The 27,956-nt window shown below is 43.3% G+C and overlaps 1 protein-coding gene across 3 annotated transcripts in view; it reads left to right on the plus strand.

Moving 5' to 3' along the window:
* FLT4 (fms related receptor tyrosine kinase 4) overlaps nucleotides 1–27,956 on the plus strand; it is a 486,636-nt gene that overhangs the window by 181,245 nt on the left and 277,435 nt on the right. The window lies entirely within an intron of this gene.

Genomic DNA, 27,956 nt, shown 5'->3' on the forward strand with positions numbered 1-27,956 from the left:
TCACGCGACCGCAATCCTCTGCTGATGACGTCAGATATTACATCACTGATGACATATGTGTCTTTCTGAAAAAAAAATATTTGTAATATATGTATAGCTAAAAATTAATGGAAGAAGAGATGGGTAAATAAGTGTCTAAATAGAGTGATGTAATATCTGACGTCATCAGCAGAGGATTGCGGTCGCGTGAGTTATAGTTGCCTGCACTAACTATAACGGGGGAATTTCAATGTTTTTTTACGAGTGAAATGTCCAGCTAACTATAACATGTGTGAAACCTATGGTTTTTTAAGTGAATATATATATATATACATACACACGTGTGTGTGTGTGTATATATATGTATATGATTCTGAGAATGATAGAATTATGTTTGAAGAACAACTACTTTATGTTTAATAGGGAAGTCTTTCAACAACTTCGGGGTGTCGCAATGGGGGCATGTTTCTCCCCAAGCTACGCATGTTTGCATGTGGGGTGGTGGGAGGAATATGTCCTCAGGGGCACCCATGGAGGTTTGGTTGACTCCCATGTGGTGGAATTCTGGCGTTTTATCGATGACGTATGCATGATTTGGAAAGGGTCTGTGGAATCTGCCAATGAATTTGTAAAAATTATCAATGAGAATGATTTGAATTTACAATTTAGTGCAGATATAAGCAAACAATGTATCCAATTCCTTGATGTAGAGATTTACATAGAGAATAATGTGCTACAGACTAGACTACACAGAAAGAAAACCGCAGGCACTGCGGAAGTGCATGCGAGCAGTTCCCACCCAGGTCATCTGATCAAAAGTATACCGTACGGTGAATTTCTAAGAATGCGGAGAATCTGCAGTTCGGAAAAAGATCTTGTTGAATGCCAAGCTCAAGCCCAGAATAGATTTATTGCCCGTGGATACTGTCCAAAAATGTTAGAAATGGCAAAAACTAGGGCTAATAACCATACGAGAGAGCATTGTTTGGACACTACCTCCAAGTCAAGAAATAAAGAGATTGGTGGAGTGAATACTGATTCCCACCATTGTGATGACCAGGTAAGACTGATAACCACTTTTAGCAGTGAAGAGAAAAAAGTTAGGAGCATCATTAATAAGCATTGGCCCATACTCAGAACAGACATAACTTTGTCTCAGTTTTTACCAGACCCGCCACTCATTACCTTTAGAAGGGCAACCTCAATGAGGGATGCCCTGGTTAAATCGAGCCCGGAGGTGGTAGCTCCCATTAACTGGCAATATACAAAAACAGGTTTCCACAAATGTATTTCATGTCGGGCCTGTAAGATTGGCATCAACACAACAGAATATTGGAGTGCATTTGACCCAAATCCCGTCAAAATCAAGGGGTTGTTTACTTGCTGCACGGATTTTGCGGTATATGTACTTGAATGTACGTGTAAATTGAAATATATTGGCAGTACCAAGTTACAAGTATTCAACCGAATTCTGCAACACTTATGGGCGATTGTTAATTCAGATGAGAGTTATCCAGTAGCTCGCCATTTCAAACTAGTACATAAGAAAAACTTAAATGACTTGAGCTATTTCGTTATTGTCTCAGTGCCCAAGAACCTTAGAGGAGGGAATAGGGAGAAACAACTTAGACAATTGGAATCGAAATATATTATACTACTTGAAACTAGGATTCCCAAAGGTCTTAATACGGGGAAGACCACAATTTTTTATAAAAATATGAGAGGTACCTACTTCTGATTGTCTTTCTATTTACATATTCTGCACTCTTTTATTGGAGATGGAACTGCGGTTCGGCAGCCTTTTTGGGCCTGTCTTGGAGACTGGTTTGGGTCTCGTTTTTACCGGGATTTTACACCTAGGTTTTGGTCTTAGTGACTGCAAGTACCCTAGCTACTTTTTAGGGTTATTTTTTGGCTGCTCTTAACACTCTTTCCGTTTTTGTATCAATAACTGATGTTTTAACTATGACTGATGTAAGAATACTATTAGATATGTTGTCAATTATGGTAATGCAATGTAAGTTTGTGACCGGGATGGTTCACGCAGGATATTTCACGTGTTAGATTGCTCTCTATATGAGATTTGGTTAAAAGGATTCATCCACTTATGAAGTATTTCTACTAAAATGGAATTCATGATTTTATTGCACTTGCACTTTAGGGAGTAGAGAAATTATACGAGTATCGGCCTTCCACCTTTTATTTCTCTTTTTAAAGTATGTATCCTGGAACAGATATGATTTTAATATCTGTCACTTATGAATAATTTTGCACTTTTTCACTGATCATAAAATATCTTGTTTTCTTGCACTTGCACTTTATTCAGACATGTATGGTCTCATTATGATAAGGGCTTCCTGTCGAGCTATGGTTCTCTCGTATGACATGAGGCATAGTTGTAGCCACTTGGTTTTAAATTAGTCAACACTTGTTGCCTGATATACAACTCTTTATATTGTGCCAAACCTGTTTTTAAGTGATATAATGTATTTAAAATGTATTTACTATTTAGTATTTATTATTACATTGCATCTAAATGAGTTGAACCGGTTTTAAGCATGCAGCATTATAGTATGTCTTCTAACTCCATTGTTAGCCCTGATTGATGTGACCTTTGTGTTCAGGAAGTCACTATAAAAAACCCAGTTTGATTCCGGGGTGTCATGTGATCAAGGCTGTGGAAACAGAGCCGAAACGCGTCATGCTGACTGAATTGGCAAAATAAAGCACTTTATTGAAATCTGCACATTTGCGGTCCGCACCTGTGTTCGCATTACCAGTGGAAGAGGTAATCAAGATTTCTTGGTGTTTTATATATATAGATAGATTTATAGATATATATATATATATACACACACGCTATATTATGATATAATATGATAATCCTTTTGTACAACATGTCTATAAACATTGACAAAGCCAATGGATCTCGCATAGGCGCGACCAATCGGGTTTGACAATGCTTGCTTTTAAATCAGGCTGGGTTACATACAAACTCAAGACTCCCAACTGCAGACTCAGAGTTTTAGCTTAAAGGCTATACAGTTTCCAACCATCGCAGGTTGGCTTAGTGGTGTACTCGCTTGTGTCTGTTTTAGAACAAATGTCCTCTGCATACTTATCTGCAAACTAAGCAGAGGGTATTCATGCAGTCTGATGCAGTCTGGTGGTGTCCAGTCTTGCAATAGGTGAACAAAAAGGGACAATTTGCATCTTTAAAGAAGCTATGGGGCATTGGGCATGTCAGGCTTTTTCTCCAAGTCCTGGGGCATGTGAGGGGTACTGGGTGATGTCACTATTTATTACTGCCCTTTCTACTCCCTGTACAAGGGCAATGGATGCTGTTGCTTGCAAAGGTTAGCCAAGTCTCTCTTTCTTTCCTTAGTATACATCGAGTTCAAGTCTGTGAAAGCAACTCCTTTGAACTTCAGGCTGGTGTCTTCAGGTTACCACACTGCTTACAACAGGAGGCATGGGCAACATATGGATATAAAGTCTCACTAAGTTCACTCCAGGTCTATCACAATATCCTAGTAGAGGTCACTGTAACTCATCAGGTTTGATTACTACAGATGAGACCAAGCTAAAAAGTGCAGTAATGCCAAGCAAATACTGGTAGCAAAGTTAATGAGTTCCCAAATTAACTGCAGTTTTTAAGGCCCAAGGTTTTTTCATCAGTGATGGGACTGGTCTCGTCAAGTGGAGTCAAGACTCCAAGGCCCAGATTCTGAAAGCTGTCAGGCAACGCAGCACAGCACCCAAAGATGCTGCGTTGCATTGCCTGGCATGTAGGGAGCAGGAGAACACCATATTCACATAGAAATTGCTGTCTCCTCCCCTCTCCCCAGCTCCAGCACTGATCAAGTCTGGTGAGCGCTACACACACACCTTAACAACATAGCACTAGAGTGTGTGCGTGAGTGTAGTATAGGTGTTGTACACAAAAAAAATACTAGGCTTAGACAAGTGAAAAAGCTTTTCCTACTTTATATGCATGCTGCACAGTGCAGCACGCATGCAAAGCCGGAAAAGCATGGAGAAATGAAAACGTTTCTCAGTTTAACGCCTGCTTTTCAACGGCATTAATTTTTTTTTTTTGCTGCCCAAACCCTTTCTGCTGATTTTTGAGAATAGGGTTTAGCGTAAAATGCATGGGTGGTAGCACGGGTACGCCCATGTACCACCCAAGTAACACCCCCTTGACGCAAAGTAATGCAAAGCAGCGTTTCATGCAGATTTGTATTACTTCTCTATACAAACCAACTCAAATACCAATTTGCGTTGGTTTATGAATCCCAATAAAGGTTTAACGTCTGTTTAGAGTTACAAAAGTAATGCTAACCCAATGCTAAATATTTGAGAATCTGGGCCCAAAGCTGCTCCCCTGCACTTTGTAAATCACTGTTGATGTTTGGCTTGTCAATAAATACATTTATCTCTATTAATACACTCCGCACTTTGACTGGTATTGTTCAATATTTCAATCTTTTGTGATGCAAAACGCTGTGGCTCCTCTATTCGCTGGGACCACTTCCAAAACTATAAAAAATAGCTGCCACCACACATAGCTACCATGCATTTTCTTTTCATGTCAAAGAACTCAAATCAGCTAGTGTATGATTGTCTTTAAACCATAGTTTTATTCTTCCATAATCAATTTATATTAATTTTCACTATTCTGCTCTGTCAATAACTTTTTAACGTTTTCATTCAAAATACATTTAAATAACGTTGTGTCTTTTTTCAGGTCGTGATTGTAAATGTTTATTCTTTTCCATAATAATAATGCATTTTAACCTAATGTGATACTTCATGAAAAATAACAATCTCCAATCTCTTTCCATTACTTTTTCGCTGTAACCTTAAATAAGAAAACCGAATATATTTCCATCAAGTTTGAGTTTAATCACAAACCATGTAACATGTAAGTCCCTTTGTCACCCCCCACATGGAAAATGCACTGCCAGGGTCTATCTTCTTTTCAATGATTCATATCTACCTCTCGCAACGCATGTTGACATTATCTCCCTCCTTTGTCTCTTCCGGTCCAGTACATTAGATTTTACAATTCTATTCTGAAGTAACCATTATCTGTTGAATTCCCGCGTTTTGTTCTAACATTCACTTTATATACAAAAGGGCAGATTTACCATTTGATCATGCAGTGCAGCAGCCGCAAATGTGGTGCTGCGTGAAAAGGAGAGAGGAGCAGAACCCTGCCAGTACAAAATACTATGCAGAGACTGACTTTAACCATTTTTCCTCTTTGTATGTGTGCTGTAAATTGCAGCATGCATACAAAGTCAGAAAAGGAGAAATTAAGGTATTTCTCCTTCCTTGCACCTATTTCAAGAGGGTGCAGTTTTCTGATGCTAAACCCTGTCTGCTTTATTTATTAAATAGGGTTTAGCGTCTGAAACCTTGGGTTGGTGAATAAGAATGCCCATGCTGCACCAATGGTTACGCCCCCTTGGTGCTAATTAAGAAAATGCAGTTCTATGCCCTGCTTTGCGTTACTGGCACGTTATTTTCAGCACTAAACAAGTAGCGCTGGAAAGTAAATTGGAAAAAAGGTTTTGCGCCGATTTGCATCACTTTTGTGAAGCAACCATGGAGTAAAATCTTAGTAAATCTCCCCCCAAATGTCTTAATGTCATTTTCTTCTGTGACGGTCCCATTCAAAATATTTAATTTACTTCAGTGTAGTCAAGTCATTTTCATAAAACAAACACACAAAGACTCAATCGCTGGTTAAAGCCGAGCACAAGTCGTCCTTTTGGAGATATCACATTTAAAGCGGTCCTGTAGCAAATTATAATTTTACAGGTTGGTCCTGATAAAATTGCACATGCTGTATTTTCCATGCATGACTACATTTATTTATCGTATATATATCAGCCAATCGCCAAGACACAAAAGCAGGAAGAAACGGGGAAAGCTCAACACTGCGGCAAGATGGCATCTTCCGAAACATTATGTTCTTCTTCCACGCGCCTACTTGAAAGATCAAGGATCCATGTTCAGACATAGTATTGATGCCATATTGAGAGCTTAGATCATTGGTGGACAGGCCTTGAGCCCACCCCTCCATGCTCACTCCTTCACAGCAAAGGTTGACCAAAGGGTCTATTGTTCAATCATGTCAGCAACCAACTCTCTGCAAGTGACCTACCCCCAGTGCACTCATCCTGTGGGTGAATACAAGTAAAGGGACAATACCTTCCATCAAAAGTGCTTCACTTCTGAAATATCCAAATTATTTTGCATCTTTTGGAAGTTTACAGCCAAGCTTATAAGAGTTTCACCATAGATTTAGGCAAGTGCGGCCGGCACAGGTAAGATCGGTGGGGCAGTGGGGTGGGGGCATTGTCAACTCGGCAATGCGGCAAATGCAAGGTAAGTGGTTTTATTCTTTGTTTTATTTAATTTTACTTATCCCGTTGTCTGTTGACTTATCCCTCCACCACCGTGCACCGCCCCCGACTTGCCTCACCACTCTCACCTGTGTTAGCCGCGCCTCGATTTAGGTCTTTTATTACCACTCATTTACAAAGCCAATAGCACACTGTGAGAATCACTGATTGGTCTCATTAGCAATTTCATCAATGTTGATATTTACGTATAATCAGTGATGCCATAAATTATGTCATTTTACATTTTGTGAGTGATGATATGCAAGGTGAATGATGTTAGTGCAAGGTATAGTTTGCCTAATCATAACTGCACTTTAACTCTTCCTGAGCTTTTAAGTTTTTTTTATAAATGAATGTTAAGGTCTACTCTTCAAAGATAACTATAACTTCATTTTAGTCTTCAGTTTTCTCAGTGACTGCATTATGGCTTCAAGCTTTAAACATTCCTACCTTGGAGTCCACAGAAGGTGAATTGACTTGCATGAGGTATATTTTTAATAGGGCTGGTTCTAAGTCTCGCCGGTGACAGCACACTTTACAAATACACATAATATTATAAATGCTGAAGAAAAGAAGACATGACCTAGGGAAGCCAAGCAATGTAGGGTAAGAGGGTTAATAGAAAATTTGTGCTAAGTGAGCAAGAGTGAGAGATGATTGAGATGATGTTTCTGCAGAATGAATTCTAGAGAGCAGAAACCCATTGCTGAAAGAGCAGCATTACAGACCATGATGTCCTGCATGACTATGGTTGGTGGGTGTTTATATTCCTAAAGGGAAGTTGATGATAGCTGTCATCCTAGCACCTCTCTCATTTGTGGAGGCATCAAAGCCTTCTAACCCTAGCCCTTACTGCACAGGTGGCTAAAGGAATGGGAATATTTAATGTCAGACTTGCACTCTTATAAATGTGTGCCGAACTGGATTAGAGGCAGACATGTTTCAGGCATATTGACTCTTCCTCAATCCTATATACTTGTAGGTGATGCTGCCGGAGACCCACCAGCCTACACACATCTTATCTGCAAATATCCTGATAAACCAGTTCGCCTTTGCTCTCTATATGGTCAAATTGTCATTTTGTAAAGACTTAAAACATAAAATAACAATTTATTATATACATAAATATGTATATAGTAATTTATGTGTATACACCCTTTCACCACAAGGTGACGGCCGAAAATACCTTTGTGTAATCGTGTCATTATTAAAAAATTCCGCCTATCTTGGTCTTCCTCAAAAATCTTTATCCGGATTACAAACAATTTAAAATGCTCTTGTTCGAGTCACATTAATTCTCAGAAAGTTTCACTCGCTCTCAGACAACATTCACCAGCGACCGGGATCCGAGTTAAAAAAAATTACGTTTTCATGTGAGGGCTTCCGGTTTTATGGTATTTATGTTCTTTTACATTTCCATCTGTATTTATCCATATTTATTTCTTGCTAATTTTATATGGATCTATCCATATTTATTTTGTGCTGAGTGTAAAAGATGAAGCTGGAATGGGTATATTTCCACATTTATTTAGCCAACAAATGTTTACCTGTGTTTGATTGTCCAATGGAGTTTATCCATTTACAGTACAATACAGTCATTTGATACTATTTGCATTGTAGAACTGCTTAAACAGCTGTCCTGCTGCATTTATTTAAGCTTCATAAGGAAATCTTTTTTATTTTTTAACTCCCCTACCCGTCAATCTGTACAACTGTGGTCCTAGCACTCATAATTGACATCAGTGAGTATTATCCAAACTTATTTTCCGTTTTATCCAAATTTTAAAATACAGCCAGGAAAATAGATGGATTTCTGTCCGGATTTATATATATACATCAGTAAAACGGGTAACTTGGAGCTTATGCATAATGTAGAAACGTTACCAAGACACAGCCCTCAAATTCTCTCTGGACAATTTTAGGAAATACTTTTCTGTGAAAAATCTCAGATCTTGCAACAAGGCCAACTTTGTAGCCCCCCCCCCCCTTTTGCAGGTAGGGTGACATGGTTTTCAGAATATAAGTGGAAAAGTATGGAACTCAGTACCTTTGGAGATTAGATTCTAGCCACAGCTACTAAAGTTTAGAAAAGCCCCAAAGCTTGGCTCTTGTCGTACTAACAACCGTGCATCAAGCCCTCTGCTTCTAAGCCAATAAGAGCCAAAAGACGCCTTACAAAGTGTAAACTGCGCTACACAAAAAACTAAAATGGCTGCCCTACTACCCATCCACTCAACCACTCAACATCTGCTGCTCCTTTCGCACCAAGTAAAAGCTTAACATACGTTAGAGCTTGCCAGGTTCAAATTCTCCCAGGGACCACGCGCATTTGAACATAGGGTTGTAATTGACGGCAGGCCCGGTTTCTTCTACAGCAGTTACACTAATGCAATGAAATGCCTGAAATGCAAGGTTCACCCACCCAGTGCTGAAGAATTCACACACCACGCCAGATTTTAAAAAGCTGTTTTTTGTTTTTAAGCAACTCAGTGAAAATAGCGACAAGTTGAAATGCCAGCACGACTCTTGGCTTTGTTAACAGCAGTCACTTCACAACCTGTGTACATAATGCTACCTATCAGGCAGAATGCGAGGGCAGCAGGAACTTTTTTTAAATCGCATTTGGGAATTTACAGTGAAATAAAACTTTATATATAGTACCTGCTTGCGGACTCTTGCTTGCAGTGTTGAGACGCAGGTCGATAATCGGTGGTGGTCAGTCACACTTGAATGATGTGGAAGTGGAGGATTAAATTACGCACCTGAGTTGACAAAGTTACACAATTACGTTAATTATGCGGTACTATTCGGCATATTATGTGGTAGCATTATGTTTCTATTTTAATTTAAATACATATTGAGACAGACGATATTGAAACACTATGCAAAATGATTCCTCATGAAAGAAAAGTATACACGTATGTAATGATCAATCGAAAATAGTATTGACAAACAGTTTTGATTTTCAAACCAAACCTTTTTTAGCAACATTAGGATAATGAAAGAGTGGAGGAAAACATAACTTTCTAACCTATACCATGCAGTTTGCATCCAGTTCTTTGATGACGGTCCATGGGTGCTATAAAGAACTTCAAGTAACAAAAGGATCTCTGTGACAAAACAGTAACCCACTGAACAATCTTCATACATACCTTCCTGTGATGTGCATGGTACGCATTCTTAGCAGAAGACATATTAACCCTCTGCGCTACTTTATGATGAATCAAAACTGCCACTAGACAAAACTCCAATCTTTCTACACTATATTACCCGGGACAAGCTTGTCAGGTAGTGCCACACCCTCCTCCGATGCACTTTGCTGACTGGGGGAGGCACCAGTTCTAAAGGATACCAAGAAACCCTCTGGGGGCCAAACCCAACCACATCCTGGGGTGTACCACCACCACGAGGCCAGCACAGAGCACTCTGGCCAAGACTCAGAATAAGGAGCGTGATGTCCCCTCCGTCCCCCATCCCAGGCGACTATCAACCACGATTCAACGCTACAATCGGACGCCCTCAAGCCAGCCAATGGAGGATGGGCGTCCCAACAGAGGCCGGATCTCCCGGATAACCTGATATTACTGCAGGCTATACAGGTGTCGCAGTTGGCACGGCAGACTAGGATCAGTGAGGTCAGTGTGGATGTGGCCCTCCTTCTCAGGAACCTCACAATGTGGAGGACAGAGTGGCAGGCGCTGAGGGCTGCATTTTTGACTTAGAAGACTGTTGCCACACTGAATGTTGACCTCAGCATCACGGACACTGGAACATTGCACAGAGGATGCAAAAAAAACAAACACAAGGAGTAATTACACCTTATTTGCTTCTTACAAAACTTCCTTGTGATTTCTCCCCTCGACCCATTACAACGAGATTTATAGTAATGACATGGAATGTGAATGGCTTACTTGATAAAATAGAGAGAGGGGTGGTCCTTGGCTTTGAACGGCAGCAGACACCGGAGATCTTACAGCTCCAGGAAACACACCTGTTGGGGGCTAAATGCCAGTTCCTGGCCCAATATTGCAATGACAAAGTATATCATGCGGGCATTCCAGCGGATCCCAGGGGATGACTGTCCTCCTACACTCATGCTTTCCCCTGATGGTATCCTGGGTAGTCTCAGATGACCAGGGTCAATACCTGGGGATTGAGGGAATGGTAGCAGGGCAGGTTTACATGTTTGTGAATGTCTACATGCCCTCACAGCTGGCAGTCTCAACCGTTGACAAAATCAAGGAGGAGGTGTTACACGTTCACAGCAGCAATACAATTCTGAGGGGTGACTACAACGCTGTAATGGTTGCACAGACCAAACACTCAAACGGAAAGTGCAGGGACCGACAGAAACAGTTTGCTCTGGTGACATGAGTTGCCAGCCAGGGCCTATGCAATACCTGCAGGGTGTGACACACAGCAACACGGGAATACACGCATACATTGGCAGTGCTTGCCACAGGTCGCAGATAGACCTTTTCCTCATGCCAGCAACGGACTTGCTGGTGACCATGAATGCAGACATTTTGCCCAGGGGCATCTTGGGCATTCTCCGGTGGTGCTAATGTCTAGAGGCCATCATGGGGGCTTGCCCCACCATATGGTGAATGAATGCATGGCACCTCAGAGACAGAAAGGTCTCACGCTTCCTGTCCCAGGAGTTAAAGCTGCTCTTGGAATCTAGTAAGGACTTGGTGAATTCTCCTGGCACACAGTGGGGGACTGGGAAAGCTTATATGCGGGGAGTGGCCCATTTACACCTCAGAGCTGGAGACCGATGTAGAGGCCTGCATTGAATGCCTACAGAGAGAGACTGAATTAGATGAAATCAAGAGACATCAAGTGTCGATCGATAAGATGGCAACCATATCTACATAAAGCTCATCAATGTTGGCTAGCAACCACCAGCAGAGTTTATGAATGGGGGTATAAGTCCAGCAGACTGCTTTATTTGCTAGCAATCCACAAAGAGGCCTATTGGGTAATTCAGGGAATCACAGTACCCTCCCGCACGAGAATCACGGAGGCCAAGGCAATCACCAATGCCTTCTCAGACTCCTATCAGGGGTTATATGCGCCCTGGAAGAAGCCCTTCTGGGAGACCTCTACGCCCTTGATACCCAACTTACTGCTAACATTTGTATTGGCACTAGAGTGAGTGGAGATGGAATGTCCCATCTCACTAGAGCAGGCTCTTGCAGATATAAATGCAGGGAAGACTCCATGCCCCAAAGGGTTTTCGATTGAATATTATTGATGGTTCCAATCGTGTTTCTTCTCTCATGTACAATGAGGCCATTGAAAAAGATTGCTTCCCAGAGGGACTAGACATTGCTACGATTGTAGTCCTACGTGAAGAAGGGTGCCTGCTGGAGGAATGCTCCTCAAACAGACCCATATAACTGATCAATAGCGAACTTAAGCTCTATGCAAAGGTACTTGCCAATCAACTCCTTAAGGTACTGGTGGCCCTCGTCCACTCAAACGAATGCGGCATTGTGCCCCAGAAAAGCACAAGACACTGTATACTACGAGTGTATGTATCGCTAGTGTATCGTACTCGCACGCGGGGGGCCTAGTACCTTTCTTATCATTTTTGCTTTGTGTAGGCATTTGATTCCCTTGATGCAACATACTCCGGTGAATGGGACTGAACCACGGTTTAAATCCTATGTGAGGGTACTCTATGCTTACACCACAGCTCGGATTTGCATGAACAGAGTCCTATATCGAAAATTTCAGATCCAGTGTGGTACCAGACAAGGATAACCCTAGTCACTGTTACTCTTTTCAATGGAGCCATTGATGATGTGGGTCAGATGCGACACACCGGTGTGGGACATGGGAGGGGAGGACAGGCAGGAAGACTGCATTGCCCTGTTTGCGGATGATGTCCTATTTTTTCTGTCTTGGTGCGAGACCACCGGACCCCGGCTCCTTCACATATTTGACTTGATCGCCAGGCATCCGAGAACTGGTCTAAGTCTCTACTGTTCCTAATTAGTGGCTAGGTGGAGGTGGGTAATTGGGATTACTCCTACTCATGGACTCAGCTTCCAGTACCTGGGGCTATATATCTCCCTGCTACTGGACCTAGCTTAGTCTGCTGGTGGCCAACATGATGAGAGATCTAGCGAGGTGGAACCGACTGCAGCTCAGTATTCTGGGGAGGTCAGCTCTCTTCAAGACGATGATTCTACCACGATCCTTATACACTCTCCAAAATTTTCCAAACCTAATCCCACAAAAAGGTTTACAGATGTTCAAGCCATGATAAGGTCCTTCCTCTGGGCAGGTAAACCTCCTCACATAGCCTTTGGCAAATGTGCATAATCCATATACGACGGCGGCATGACCACTGACGATGTACATCTCTATTATTGGGCATCAAACTTGGAAGTCATCAATGACTGGATATATGGAGTGGGGCGGACCCAGCAGTTGGGAGGGAGGTACAAGAAATGGGGTAGGAAACCACCATGGGCACGCTATATGGGTCCCGATCTCTGTTTCCCTCCCTGACCTGTCAAGGGTGGTTCTTCTGATATGGAAAGCAGCATCAAGCTCGACGGAATGGGACAGCAAACTGACCCAAAAGACCCCCCTCAGGAGCGGCCAATGGCTTTGACAGGTAACCTGCAGAGGTTCGGCAAATGGGACCTGATTGGAATCTCAAAGCTTGGGGATGTCTGGGTAGGATCTCATATGAAATCTTTTCAAGAGGCAGACAGACTTTGGGCTACACTGTTTTCAGTTCTTCAGATTCTTCCAACTCTGCCATGTGCTTGAGTCTCATAGAGACTTACTGAAGGAGATCCCCCAATTCAGCCCCATGGAAGCGCAACTACTAATGGGACCCCTGGAGAAAAAGGGGGCTATCTCACATTTCCAAATGACTGGTAATTAATTCATTGAACTTCTTCATGAAGCTGAAAAAGGGAGGGTGGACACACTCAAGTACTCGGACTAGACGGAAGCCCTAATGGCCCTGATGGAGCTAGTTTTCTCATCCAGGCTCTGCCTGATTCAGTTGAACTACCATCACATATCTGACACCAGTGAGACTGTGGAAGGCCCACTTATGCTCATCCTCAGCTTGCCCATGGTGCTGGGAGGAGGGAGCAGACTTTTTCCATATGGTGTTGGCCTGCCCGGTGATTTCTCGATACTGGGGGTAGTATTCCATACTCGGACTCGGGTATTGGAGTGATCTACAGAAACCTCCCCTTCGGTGGCACTTCTAGGCGGATCCAGGGTGGATAGAGCACTAGTGGTACTGGGTGCCCTTATTGCTAAACATGACGTTGTTCGCTCCTGGAACGTGCCTGATCCCCCACTAATACTGGCTTTGCGTTCAGAAATGGACTGGTGGGCAAAGCTCTAAGAACCTGTTCATGAGGTCAGAGGTTTCCCCATAAACATAAGAAAATATGGGGACGGTAGTGGGCGCACTATGGACAAGAATGACAGATATTTCTCTGTACTCTATGGCACTCAATGATGCCTGCACTGACCAAATGTACTGTTTGATTTGTTTATCTCACTGCATTTATAAAAATAAAATATTGCTTATAAAAAAAACTGACAAAGGGAGAAAGCAGGAATCTGCAGGAGTGAAATAAAGAGGCTCAGAATGTCAGGCAGTGGATTAAAGAGGCATGAAGTGGAATTAAGACTACCAGCCTTGGTATTCAGAGTGTTGATATTTAATTGCTCTAGGTGCCGGCTTCTGAGCAGAGCTTCGGACATTAGCACTCTTTCTTTCACAAATTAAGCACTCCTTGTAATATACAGTTATAAAGACCACACACATACACATTTACAGGAAATAAATGCATCCAAGCCACTGCACATATGACGCCCAGGCTCTGACTTGAGTTGGAAGTGGTTCCTAACAATGGTCCCTATGGATGGCTATGATTCATACCTCCTCCTGTCTGTTTAATGAGGCCAGCTGTGTGTCTGGCACTGGGGGATAGGGCCACTGGACCACCATGCTGGGCTGGCGTGAGAGACCTTCAGTGAGAGAGGGTCTGAAGAACATGTTAAAGAATGCACGTCTTCGAGGAGAAGGATAGAGGAAGGGGAGTTGTAGTGGTTTTCAGAGAAAAGTAGGTCCCAACATGAGCGACTCTCAAGAGGTGCGGAATCGGGTGGGTGGGATTAATGAAACACTGGGGACAGGCCAAGGAATATTGGTTCTCCAGACGTGTGAATTTGGATGAAATAGAAGCCAAAAATAAACCCTAAACTATTTAAATCATGTACAACTTGTTCTTTTTCTAGTCCTTATTTGTCCATCCTGCCTCCATGCCATTATTGTTTTATGCGTCTCCCTGCACCCCAGTCTCAGTATTTATTCGTGATTGTTTCTGATTCCATTCTATAGTCCACGTTTTCTGTTTTTAGGACCTACCTTCTACTCTTTTCTTTCAATGCCCCCATGACTTTTTTCTATTCTTTCCCAGTCACCTCCCTCTTTTCTGTTTTTCATACTCTTTAATTTATAATCCATTATTTTCGTTTCCTTTAACATTCCATATTATCTTTACTTTTATTCTCCTTTTGTGTATTTCTCTCACATCCCCTTTTCCTTTCCTTAAAAGCTCCTCTTTTTCTTTCTATACTTAATTCATTTCCTGTTCTCACTTCCTATTGTCTAAATTATGTAATAGTTGTCTTTCCTTTTAACACTTCGGGGCAGATTTCCAAGCCCCATGCGCCACATTTACGCTGCCGCTGAGTCACTTCTGTGACGCAGTGGCGGCGTAAACCATGCGCCACGTTACGCCTTATTTACAACGTGACACATCTAGAGAGATGCGTCACGTTGTAAAGCCCTGCGCCACATGAAACCTGCGTTAGGTTTCATGTGGGCGTTCTGGCGCAGGGTGGGCGTTCCGTCGCAGGAACGCTTCGTAAAAGGAATGCAGTGAAATCTACAAGATTTCACTGGGTCACTTTTATGTCCATGCTGTGTCAAAACCCTGCGCCTGCTTGAAGCAGGTGTAAGGAGTGATGCAGCATGTTAGGCATAGGGCGCCCCTGAGCATTGCTGGAGCCGCGTCGCACTTGCGACACAACTCCAGCAATGCGCCACCCTTACGCCACAGGATGTGACACGCATTGCCCTATCCTTGCGCCACGGTGCACTGCATTGTAAATGCGGCGCATTTGTGGTGGCGCAGGGAGGGAATTGCGTGTCGCATCTTTTCTGGCGCATCCATGCTGATTTGCAGAAATGCGCCAGAAATCGTAAATCTGCCCCTTCCTGTTTACTGTGGTGATGTTTTTGCTGCCTTTTTCACATTCACACACTGCCAAAAAAAGGCTGCCTATTTCTTAATTCCTCGGGAAATTAGTCAAGAGGAAAAACATTTTAACATGTAAGGGCCCTTTTTAGGAAACCTTGCATTAACCATAAAACATTTTAGGACAATTCAGATGTGAAATAACAAGTTACAACGTAATCACCACTTTTAGGGAATGAATTGTATCCTTTCGCATACTGTTTAAAACTACGGATGGATACTGATTCATTCACTTACCGATCCCCATTTATCTTTCTTTATATTTTTATTTCCTTTCAACAGGACACTAACTGTGGGTGTCCCTTTTATTCCGCCGGAAATTGATGAGGCCATACTATTTAGGCCCTTAGGTGAGCATTTCCACAACAAAATGCTCCACTGCTGCTTTGCTCATGTTTTTATGTTGTAATTGGTTTTAAAACACTTAGTGCTTGGTCCTTCCACTATATACAGCACCTAGACACTAAAACTGCGTGAGACATCACTTGTATATGCACACCTTCTAATATGTTGTGTGTTATTGTCACTTAGGCGTATAAGGCACATTAGGAATGTCGAGTAAACATACAGCTATTATAATATCTGTCCTTTTTCTGATCTAGGTTCCGTGACATCAGTGGGACATTGCCCACTGTATTACGATGTGGGAGGTAGGTTTTCCCCTCTCATTTTGTGTAGATAGCATTTGATACCCTGGTCCTGATGAATTGCCCATGATCTTACTGATAACAGAGGCAAGAAACATGTTGACCGAATGAGAGTAGGACGTAGGCATCTAGGCACTTAACCCCTAGCTTTACGTCACTCTATTGACTTTTAATCAGGCAATTTACCTACCAGAATAAATACAATTCAAAGAATAATTGACCTGTTTTAACTCACTTACACTACATCTACACTACTGGGCCCCTCACCCCCACTGCACCAAATGGCAGGGACAAAAGATCTCCGACAAAGAGCCCCATTTATGGGAGCCCGTCAGGCATTGCAGCGCCGGCCCGACGAGGAGCAAGCCCAGATGATGAAGCATGACACCTAGCTTGCTGGGTTTGTGAGGGCTCCAGTTCCGAAGAGGGGTCTCCGCCTCTCACTTTGAATAATAGGATTCACTTATTGAACCTACATATCAAACCTAGTACTCGCTGACCTTATATGTCTCCTCACCCTTAGGAACTGCATACCCATCTTTATACACATTGCCTGGGCACGTATGCTGGACCTGAAAAAAGCCCTATTGTCCCTCCTCTTGTTGTTACATAATGCTTTGAAAGGGTGTCAGGCCAGTTCTGCAGGGCCTAAGTGACTCAAGGGAAAATAGCCAATCTTTATGACAAGGACTGCCACTGTCATTAAAAATATAGGAGCCAGGCACTACTGCAAACTCACTTAATTGCCAAGTACCTCCTCTGTACAGTTCTTCGGGGGGGTAGCGAAGTTGAACAGTCGAGGTTCACTCTTGAGTGTGGCGTGGGGCAGCCAAGGTTCCATGATAAATATAATGTGTAAGCAGTTATGCTTTTTGAAAAATATATGAGATCTATTGTTCCTAAGGTATTATGCTCGGTAACTTTAAAACATTTTATGTCATTATCCGTTCTTCTGAATGTGCACCTCTGGTATTCTTTAACTCTTCTGCGTGTTATCCTTATCAAAGCATGGGCACACCTTAAGCTGCGTTGGCGAGACCCAGGTCTAGAGAGTTGCACATGACTTTATGAAGGCTTCTGAAGGAAGGGGAATCAAAGGAACAGCACACAAGGGCTTGTAGAGAGCAGAGTAGATAGCAATACACTGACTATCACTAAAGCACATGGATCCCCCAGGTTGGGGATCACTGCTTCCCCCACCCAATCACAACAACCTCTTTCTTCCTAAATGCCCTTTTCCATGATTCCTCATCCAAATACAGATGCTGCAATGCTGCTGGCCACTGCAAACAGCTAGGCTGCAGGGTCGAATTGAGCAGGCGGGCAGGCGGGCATTGGGTGAGGGGCCGGTGCCTCAGGGTCATCTGTAGGCCGTGTTTTTTAGGGCCTCTGTTAACCGGCCCACAGAAACTCACTGTCTTCCCCGGTCCCTGCCAGATCATTGTAAAGTGTTGCCAGTCTCACGGGCACTCCCCTGCCATGCTGTCAAACTGAGGCTCGGGGCCAGTCATTGTTCTGGCCCTCAGGGCGTTCACACCGCGGCCCCCTACCTCGTGTGCCCAGTCCGGGCCCAATGTCTTTTTGCCTCTGGTAGAGGGGTGGGGGAGTGCTTGCATAGGCCTCGCTGTGAGGTCACCTTTCCCAGAGGGAAAAAACCATAGGATGTAGAGTTGTGGTTTCAGAGCAGCTGAAGGTGGAACTGGGGAAGTACTTCGAGTTCTGGTGTCAACTCAACATCCAGTGATTTTGAGCAAATCACTTAATCTCCCTACCTAAAATAAAAATGAATTTGATTTTGTGCAATGTAGCTGTGCTCATGGTAATTGCTCCAATGCCTTTTAGTTCACGCTATATAAAACTAAAAAAAGAATACTAGCCATTTGGGATTGTGGGCCACTTTTTTGGGGAGTGCCCGGACCTAATTGTGATCTCAATCCGGCCCTGCTAGGCTGTCTTTAGATGGCTTGAGGCGGACCTCTTTGAAGAGGCATAGATGGTCAGGTTAACTTGCAATAGAATCAACAGGAGCAAAATGTAAGCAGGGAACAAAAGAAAAGAGAGAAACTAACAGCACCAACACCACACAATGAGATGTATCACAGACTAGAGAGAAGGGAATCTCTTCTCTGAGCACAACATCTCGTATAAGCCAAAAGCTGGCCACCTCTTCTCCCTGCATGGTCTGCCATAGAGCTCTGGAGCACAATGGCTCTTCCAGACGAATTCAAGCACCACAGACATGGATGGGACTGACTTTCCCAAGATTTTTGTGGAACACTACAGTCTCGCAGCGTAGCCTCCTTACTAGAGCATCCTAATGGCTGGTGTCTGTTGAAGCTCGGAATTTGTCAATGCTCCTCAGTGTCTGGCGCACTCCCGAAATCATTTTACGCATGCACGCTGACATGTAGGTATTATTAGCACCAAATATTGGATAACAGGAGTTAGAGTAGCAAATTATCCTATCCTCAAATATTTAAAGGTATCAGAGACGTTATAAGGAATGGCCACCTTCCAAGGCCCCCCGTAATCTTCCTCTCTTACCTGTGTCTTTTTTTCTATCAGAACCTCTCTACCTCTGATTCTGACTCTGCCTCTCTCTTTTAAGGATTCCAATACATATATATATATATTTTTCTCCTCGAAGGGGTTGAAGTTGGCGAGATTCTTGGATATATATATATATATATATATATATATATATATATATATATATATATATATATATATATATATATATATATAAAAACAAGAGGGGTGCCCCAGTGAGGAGGTCACACCCGAAGAGGTTTCAGCACACCGCCGCCGGCAGCAGCACTGACAGGATGCTCACATGTCTCCAAGGCCAAACGCGTTTCGAGCAATCATCCGCTCTTCATCAGTGGCCAGAAATGTAGATGCAGCCATTTTTTGAATCCATAATTTTTATTTCAAAAGTCCCGCCCCAATGGGCGCAAGGCATTCTGGTTGTGATAGTCCATAAATGATTGCCAGGACTCAGGATTTTGTAAACCCCAGTGGGTTCCACATACTGCATTGAAGTCAAACCTAGTGGAAAAATAATAAAATAGTATCCCAAGTGGGTGGAAGTATATGTACAGGAAAAACTGCAATGCTGCCAATTACAATCCGGAGAGCGAGGCCCCCTTCGGTCCAAGCGGTGCCGCGGTTGCGAGCACCAAGGATCTGCTCCAGATGCAGCGGACCTCCTCGCGGCCGGACCAGCCGCGTTACATCAAAACAAGAGGGGTGCCCCAGTGAGGAGGTCACACCCGAAGAGGTTTCAGCACACCATCGCCGGCAGCAGCACTGACAGGATGCTCACATGTCTCCAAGGCCAAACGCGTTTCGAGCAATCATCTGCTCTTCATCAGTGGCAAGAAACGCGTTTGGCCTTGGAGATATGTGAGCATCCTGTCAGTGCTGCTGCCGGCGGTGGTGTGCTGAAACCTCTTCGGGTGTGACCTCCTCACTGGGGCACCCCTCTTGTTTTGATGTAACGCGGCTGGTCCGGTCGCGAGGAGGTCCCGCTGCATCTGGAGCAGATCCTTGGTGCTCGCAACCGCGGCACCGCTTGGACCGAAGGGGGCCTCGCTCTCCGGATTGTAATTGGCAGCATTGCAGTTTTTCCTGTACATGTACTTCCACCCACTTGGGATACTATTTTATTATTTTTTATTTTTCCACTAGGTTTGATTTCAATGCAGTATGTGGCACCCACTGGGGTTTACAGAATCCTGAGTCCTGGCAATCATTTATGGACTATCACAACCAGAATGCCTTGCGCCCATTGGGGCGGGACTTTTGAAATAAAAATCATGGATTCAAAAAATGTCTGCATCTACATTTCTTGCCACTGATGAAGAGCGGATGATTGCTCGAAACGCGTTTGGCCTTGTATATATAATGAATATATATGTATGTGTGTAGAAATTTGATATTGATGCAGGGTTGAATTAGCAGAAAATAGGCAATACAATTCAAAGTTATTCCGAACAAGGGTCCCTAAAATCTGTCAGGCCAAGGGCCCAAAAATATTCTTAAAATGACACTGGAGGGTATAGCTATTTCTATGCCTTTCTCCGAGTCTGAGGGGAAGTATCGATGGACTTTCAGGGGACGCAAAAAATATAGGTGCTTTCTGATCGCGCTTGAACCCCCAGACCATCAGCTTGCACACCCGTGGCAGGAGCTGGGACTGAATGCCTCGAGCTTTAGTGCCAATGGAGGGGACAGCGCAAGCCGCCACCGCGCCTGGGCGTGCCTTCTCACTTGCCCCACACCCCAGTCCCATAAACGTCATTCAAAATAGGCGCAAAGCTTTGGAAATCTTGCACTCCATTTAAAGGGAACCGCACAGACAGACTGCCAGGGATGTCAAGAACTGAGGGGCTTCATTAAGAAGATCATAACATAACGTGTTCTTTCTTCTTCGTTTATGTCCCTTTCACTTTTTGTTTCTAGATTTTCACACACCCTCCCTTCGGTTCTTTTCACCCTCTGCTTTCTTGCCCTTCCTTCTGTCCCATTGTGTGTTCCTTTTCTATTCATATTTACTTTTATTTCACATTAGGCCTTTTTAGGTCTCGCCTGAGCCAGCGCATGCGCTGCTCGGCGAGATATTTAGTAAACGGGCTTTTAAGAGTGCGACCGCACGCTTTTTGGCTGGCATTCTGCATGCGTTCAAGTGCACAGGCGCGAGCAGTGGTGCCTTATGGCTTTCCTCTCGCTCGGCCAAGCGCGCACGCCTCGCTTCAATGCCCCTCCCCCTCCCCCACCACAGAGCGCGTCTCGCAGCTTTTTTTTTTTTTTTTTAAACCTTTGAGCGCATGGCGCACGCGTGGCCAATACTTGTTCTAAATATAAGGGCTTCTGTCTATTGGGCTCTTTTCGTAAACACTGACCATACAGGCTAAATTAAGTAGTATTTTTATATCCCATATTTTGAATGCTCCCATTTCTCTGCCCGCTTCCTAGTGCTAGAATGCCCAGTTTTGTCTAAATGTACTGTGAGAGGCTGAATGCTCGAATTGAATCTTCACTTAGAATGATTAGAATTGCCTTTAGAATTGAATGCCCACTTTGAATAATGGTTGCCTTTGACACCTTCCTTAATAGTGCTGTCATTTTCCTACTAGAGGGAGAGACCACTTACTTTCACTTTCTTGTGCCTAATGTCAGTGTCTGCCTTGTCAGTGCTTATTATGCTCTTGAGCTACTTTCTCTAATTAATTGGGTCTCTAAATCACGTGATCTTTTTCCATGAGAACTAATTCTTCCTTGAACTACAGTGTTACGGGTCCTAACTGTATTTGCATCGCAAGCAGAATAACTAGTCTATTCCATATGATGTTGATAAACATGCAGGTTCTTCTATTGGCGTACATGGTTCTGAGATAACATTGTTTTACTGTCTGGAACAGTCTCCTGAACGCGAGGGGAGCCATGCTTTCCGTTGAATTCCCAATATTTTGAACAAGCAGGACAGTGGCAGATACACACACATGGGACTGCCCTTATGATGCACAGTCCCAAAAACTATTATTCATATAGAACATTTGGTATTTTAATGTTCTGCTGATCCACTGAATTGCAATGTGGAACATGTACTTCCTTGCAAACTAAAGAGCTTGAAAATAGTACGATATTCCATCGGTATATTTAGTAAAAGCAATTATGCTAAAATATGTATGTGTACTTCAGTAAGTAATCCGTATGCATGCCTGTGCTATAGGGTTTCCTTGTGACTTGAAGATGTTTTACCTGGCACATTGCTAATTAAAACATATGATTCTCTCTGAATGTTTCTCTGTTGTCATGTTAGTGTGTTTTCTACTATAATGGAAAATAAATGCACGCATAATAATCCATTTTGCCTTTACTTCATACAAATTATCATACATATGTTTCACTTATGCAAAAGTATAGTATTTTGCTGTAACAGTGTTTTCTACTTGCCCTGTTACATAGGCCATATTTCATTATTGTTTTTTTGCACACTTGAATTGTCAATATTACTATTTATCAACCTCTTTATCAATAATAATCTTGATAAATCAGATTACACAGTGAAAAACCTTGACAAGGTGTCTAGACAATTGAAAATTCCCATTTCCACTCACTGCTGCTTCTAACCGGTTAGTGACTGATTTAACACAAAGGGTACAGTATGTTTTGATGAAAAGTAATTCTACTTTTTTAGGTCAAAGCCTGCGCTGTCTGCTTTACTAAAGACATCATGGGCTTCCCTGGGAATGCAGTCCGCCCATTGCTTATCCTTGGCTTTGTGGTTTGTTACTCACATATGCTTGCTTTGTATTTGCTGGCCTTATTTGTTTTAGGCTGTCCAGCTTGAAGTCGTCCTTTCCGTTGCCCAAACCCTATTCGCGTTCTTCTTCCACCAGTACTGGATTTCTATAAACAGGCCTTTAAATCTTGTTTTTATCTTGTCACATTTGGTGTGCATTCAAAGACAGAGATCATATGTCATGCCCTGTCTTCCAGGGAGCCTGGTGTTTACTTGTCTTTCATTGACTTCAAAGTGAGCTGATTTATGTGACAATCATGGTGGCTAGTTGGAGTGCTTGTGGAAGGCTGTACGATGTTATTTTTTTAGGCCTCGCCTACGCAGCGCACATGCATTGCATAGGAGGACCTTTAGCCGTCATTCTGCTCTTTTTCGAAGCACATACTCGTGCTTGTGGCGGCATCCACCTTGCGGGAGTGAGCAGCGGCGCGCATGCTAATTAGCTGTTGCTCGCTCCCGCAAGGCGGATGGTGCCACAAGCACGAGTGTGCTTCAAAACAGCTGAGCACAAGTACGAGCTTGAAAAGAAGGGAAACGCCGAACATGCACAATGGACTTTCACTTTTGCGGGCGCGGGGCCGCGGTTGCTTTCATTATGAGCGCTTTTCACCAAACACATGTGAGCCAGCCCATTACATGCTGCATGACACTGTCCCACTTAGTAAGCGCTTCAATGTAATCAAGCACTTCGGACGCCACACTTGTAATTTATGCACATGCATATGCTTTTGGTTTTTTTTAATTTATGCTTAATAGCACCCGATTTGTTCGCTCTCCTCCTTGTGCGCCTTGTTCATCAAAGAAAGCCGTGCAGCCTCTTACATGCACGCGCCTTTGTTACTCACTGCAGAGAAAGTGGACTGATTATTTAAGCCTCATGTACAGATGACAAATGAAACGAAAGGCAGACAACCTTTAGTAATATGTTTTATCCAATTTGCTAGCACAAAGAACATTGAAAGAATGGTATTTTTTCGTGAATTGTATTCTTTTTTAAAGCTTTTAGTAGTGTCTGTTTATGATCGCCGACTGCTTGAAAATCTACGTATCACAGCCGGGATAGATAAATGTAATATTTCACAGGTCTCGCTACATGATTAATTGTCATTATGTACAAATCTTTGTTAAGACATTTCTGTTCAGATAAATATTAATATGTGGCATCGCTCTACTTATTGCCTTAATCTGACTCCCTTCCAAGATGTCTTCTTTTCGTGCGGCAGTCATAGCCTAGCGCCAAATGACTCTCACGTGTGCGTCACGCTCTCTCTCTGCACTCTTGTTGTCCAAAGTTTTCGCACCATGGAGCGGCATTTACGGCTCCTAGGTGGCTGTTAAGAGAAGATCCTATTCGGGTACCAGGTGGAGAAGCTCCACGGGCAGGTACAGCATGTGTTGGCAAAATAAATTGTGGTTTTCAAAGTAATTTTGTTTTTAAGGTTTTGTTTTGAGCTAAGCGTGTTGAACTCGCCTGGTCCTGTTTGGCTGCCACCGGCCTGTTCGTTCGGCATACTCTGGTCTTATAATATATTTGGAAATCTTGCTTCTGGCATATGTCTGTGGGACGTTTCTCAGAGGTGCATGTGTAGCTCTCACGGGTCATAGTCATGTGTGTTTGTGCACATCTGTTGTAAATGTGGGTGTTGCAGCATTCCATTTCCATTGGATATTAAACCTATTGGAACTCTGCCTCTCCGCCACAGGTTCTGGCCCCGCTTGATGGTAGCACTCACTGAGAGCTCAGACATGGGCATGGACTGCAACACTAGGCTCCAGCACGCTGTGTTTTGTAGTTATCAGTACCTATGCCCACCACATTCCTTGAGCGTTTTTGACAGCTGCCATGAACGCTTTCACTAACTAACTATCTCGATCCCTCTCACTAACTCTCTCACTATCTAACTCTCTTTAAAAACACTAATTCAAACTATCTCTCTCTCACGGACTCTCTCTCTCCAAACTAACTCTCTAACTATCTCTCTCTCCTACTAAATAACTCTCTCTCTCACACTAACTAACTCTCTCTCTCTCTCTACTGTCACTAACTAACTTTCTCTCTCACTAACTCACTCACTCTCTCACTCACTAACGTACTAACTCTCTCACTCTCTCACTAACTAACTCTCTCTCTCATTAACAAACTAACTAACTCACTATCACACTAACTGTTACACAGGTACTATTTCCAAAGCTTCAGCCTTCTGTTATTTATGCCCCCATAACAAAACAAGCATTGGCATAGCCAATAGGTTTCACCTTTGGGACCTTATAAGTGTTTAGTTATCCAGCACAATATCCTTGGTGCAACAACATCAACTGTTGCATAGCTAAACACTTATGAGATCCCAAAGGCGAGACCTATTGGCTATGCCAATGCTTGTTATCTTTCATTCGTGTCAGTTGTAAAATTCTCTCTGGTACCCCTGCTTTTCTCTTTCCTCAGTCACACCTCACTCTCTTCTGATCTCTAAGGCACCTAGTAAGATAGCTCAGTCGGTTAATATATCAGCTGGTGAATCCTGCATGTGACAGAGCAAGACTGACTCGTTTATTATTAATCATTCCTGTGCCGGTGAAAGGAGTGTGTTTGAGTTGGGTAATAGCAGCGTCTGATATTACAGCACTTGGATGTTCGGGGAGTCGGGGGCTACACACTACATTAATAAAAAGTTATTATTATTAAGGAATGTACAGATGTGTCTAGTAGATATGGAAGCAGACCCCACTCTCCTTGCTGGAGCCCGCCTACACTCTCAGTTCTTCTCACGTTCCCTCCCTCAAGGGCCCTGCTGGCTGACCCATCGCCTCGCGCCCTGTCCATCTCAGTGACCGACTCGCCTCTGGCTCCCCAAATCCCCAATCCACAGACCAGAATTATTAGTTTCAAAGAACACGGGGGGCAGAGGGAGAAAAACACCACTGTTTATTTGATTTACTCAAGTCTCAAGAATGTAGAAAATAATATTTGAGTTGTACAACTCATTTACATGCGGCCGCTCGTGCCAAAGCCTCCGATATAGCGTCCCAGGGCCGCCGAGCGCGGCTGCTGGAGCCTGTCCCCCGCGGGGCGGCGCACGGCAGACGGGTCTAAGCTAGGATAATGTTGCCCATCTGCATGGCCCACACCACAGACCGAGATGTCCCCCCTGCAGTTTACACAACAGCAGCCACTTGTACTCTACTTTGTGGTATTCATGTTCTCGGCCTTCAGAATAGCTGCAAATCGACCCCCCCCCCCCCCATTACCATTGTGCCCTTCGGCCATGCCCTGTCCTCGCATCATAGCAACATATTCTGCATCCATGGCATAAGCTGCCACGGTGGTGGCATCTTTGGCTACTGTTTGTGTAAAGGAAATGCCATATAAATAGAGGGAACCTGGGACAATAATTATAAAAGAAAAATTGGGCCTCCTTTGTAGTAGGTTTGAGCTGTTTCAGGGGTTGATCTACACCTGTGAAACCAGTTTCCGTATTACATGTATGGAGGGCGCCTGAATAACGATTAGGGCTCTCGGTTTTATGATATATATTTTTTCACATTTCCACCTGTATTTATCTATATTTGTTTTTCTCTAATTTTCTCTATATCTATTGTGGGTTTTGTAAAAAAAAAAAATGAAGTTAAAATTAGTATATTTATTTCCACATTTATTTAATCAATACATTTTAACTCATGTTTCAATGCCTACCAGGTTTCAATGCTACGAACACTAGCAGAAGATAAATCAATGCAATTATTTGAAAGTATGCAAAATTCAGTATCAACCATGTGCATATCTACTGCTGTTAAAGCCTCTTCACTAAAATTCCTTTTTTTCTAGCCCCCTTATCTATCCATCCACACATCTATTGGCCTGGCAGTCATGGCAGACAGTATTTACAATTACTCAAAAAGCAACCCAATTTCCGTTTTTATCCACATTTAAAAAATAAATACAGACAAAAAAATAAATGTTTGTCTGTCTGTATTTATCTGTAAGAATAAGTAAAAACGGAAAACAGGGAGCCTTAACAATGATCCATGAGACAATATGAACCAACAGTCTTCAAATGTCATGAATTTACACATTAGCAAAGTGATGTTCTTCAGTATTGTGCATCTATGCTCAAGCATGTTTAATTATTTTGTACACCATTTGAAAAAAAAAATGGCCAAAGGATGCACCTTGTACACAGAGCAAAAACGAAAGGAAATGATGGACGGAGTGTTGAACATTGCAAGCACTCACCCCCAGTCAACTGATCTGGGTTTAATCCATCACCGTTCTTTAGCCCACTCTGCCACCCCAGTTCAGACATGGCCATATGCAAATCAGTCTGACCCTGTGCCTCATGGGAACAGTCCAGCCCGAACTGCCAAGCCATGCCTTCCCTGGACCGGAAACAAGCTTCCTAGGACCGGTTTCTGGCATTTCAGCCGTCTTGTACTCAGCCAATATCCGTGGCTATCGAGATCTGTGGCTAGGGGGACTGGGTGAAGGGTGTGGTCCACCCACCAAACCCACCTCTGGCCTTGGCCAGCGGTAGAAGGCATAGGTGTGGTTGTGGGCCGCTGTTTGTATCCTGGATCTACCTTCATACAGCCTTTGGCTCTGCGCAGTGGGACCCAGAGAGAGAGCTGGACATGTCATAAGGAGACAGAGGGAACCCCCATGTAGGCTGAGGAGCAGGGGGCTGCTTTCAGGAGAGGTGTATTAAGAGATCATGCTGCGCTCTTACGCCAATATTGCATGTTGTGAAGATATCAATGAATTGCGAGTGCATCTGTGGAGGCCTTTCTTCTCTGTATGTTATCTGTGAGTACCTCAAGATGTATGTCCCCATAGTTGTGGCAAGGACATCTATCTGGCTGTTGACAGTGGTACTGAAGCCATACAGCTGCTATTGATGTCTGCTAAAATAACAAGTACAGCAACCTTTCTCTGTAGATAGCATGTGTCAGGGTATTCAGAATGATACTCTAGGGGCCATGATTCTTCAAAGTTGACAAGGCTAGCAGCCGAAGATGGTCCTGCAAAGGCACCATATGGTTGCTGACGTCACAATACACCTCAAAGCGCAAGAAGACATCATCATACGAAGAAACATTCTAGAATGTCAATTGTTGTTGATTGTTAGAGGTGCAGGTCTGGTAAAGAGAACAGCTCTCTTTCTGTACAATGGATGGCCCCTTTAAAAGCACGAGTCACTTGCTATTTGCCACAGCTGAGATAGTGAAGCTAAGTGCAAAAGGATTGGCGGGTGTTGTAGGTCTTCTACTGCAGTTAAAAGGGAGAGGAAGTAATTGAAATGAGCTA

Source organism: Triturus cristatus, chromosome 7 (genome assembly GCF_964204655.1).
Source record: "Triturus cristatus chromosome 7, aTriCri1.1, whole genome shotgun sequence".
NCBI lineage: Eukaryota > Metazoa > Chordata > Amphibia > Caudata > Salamandridae > Triturus > Triturus cristatus.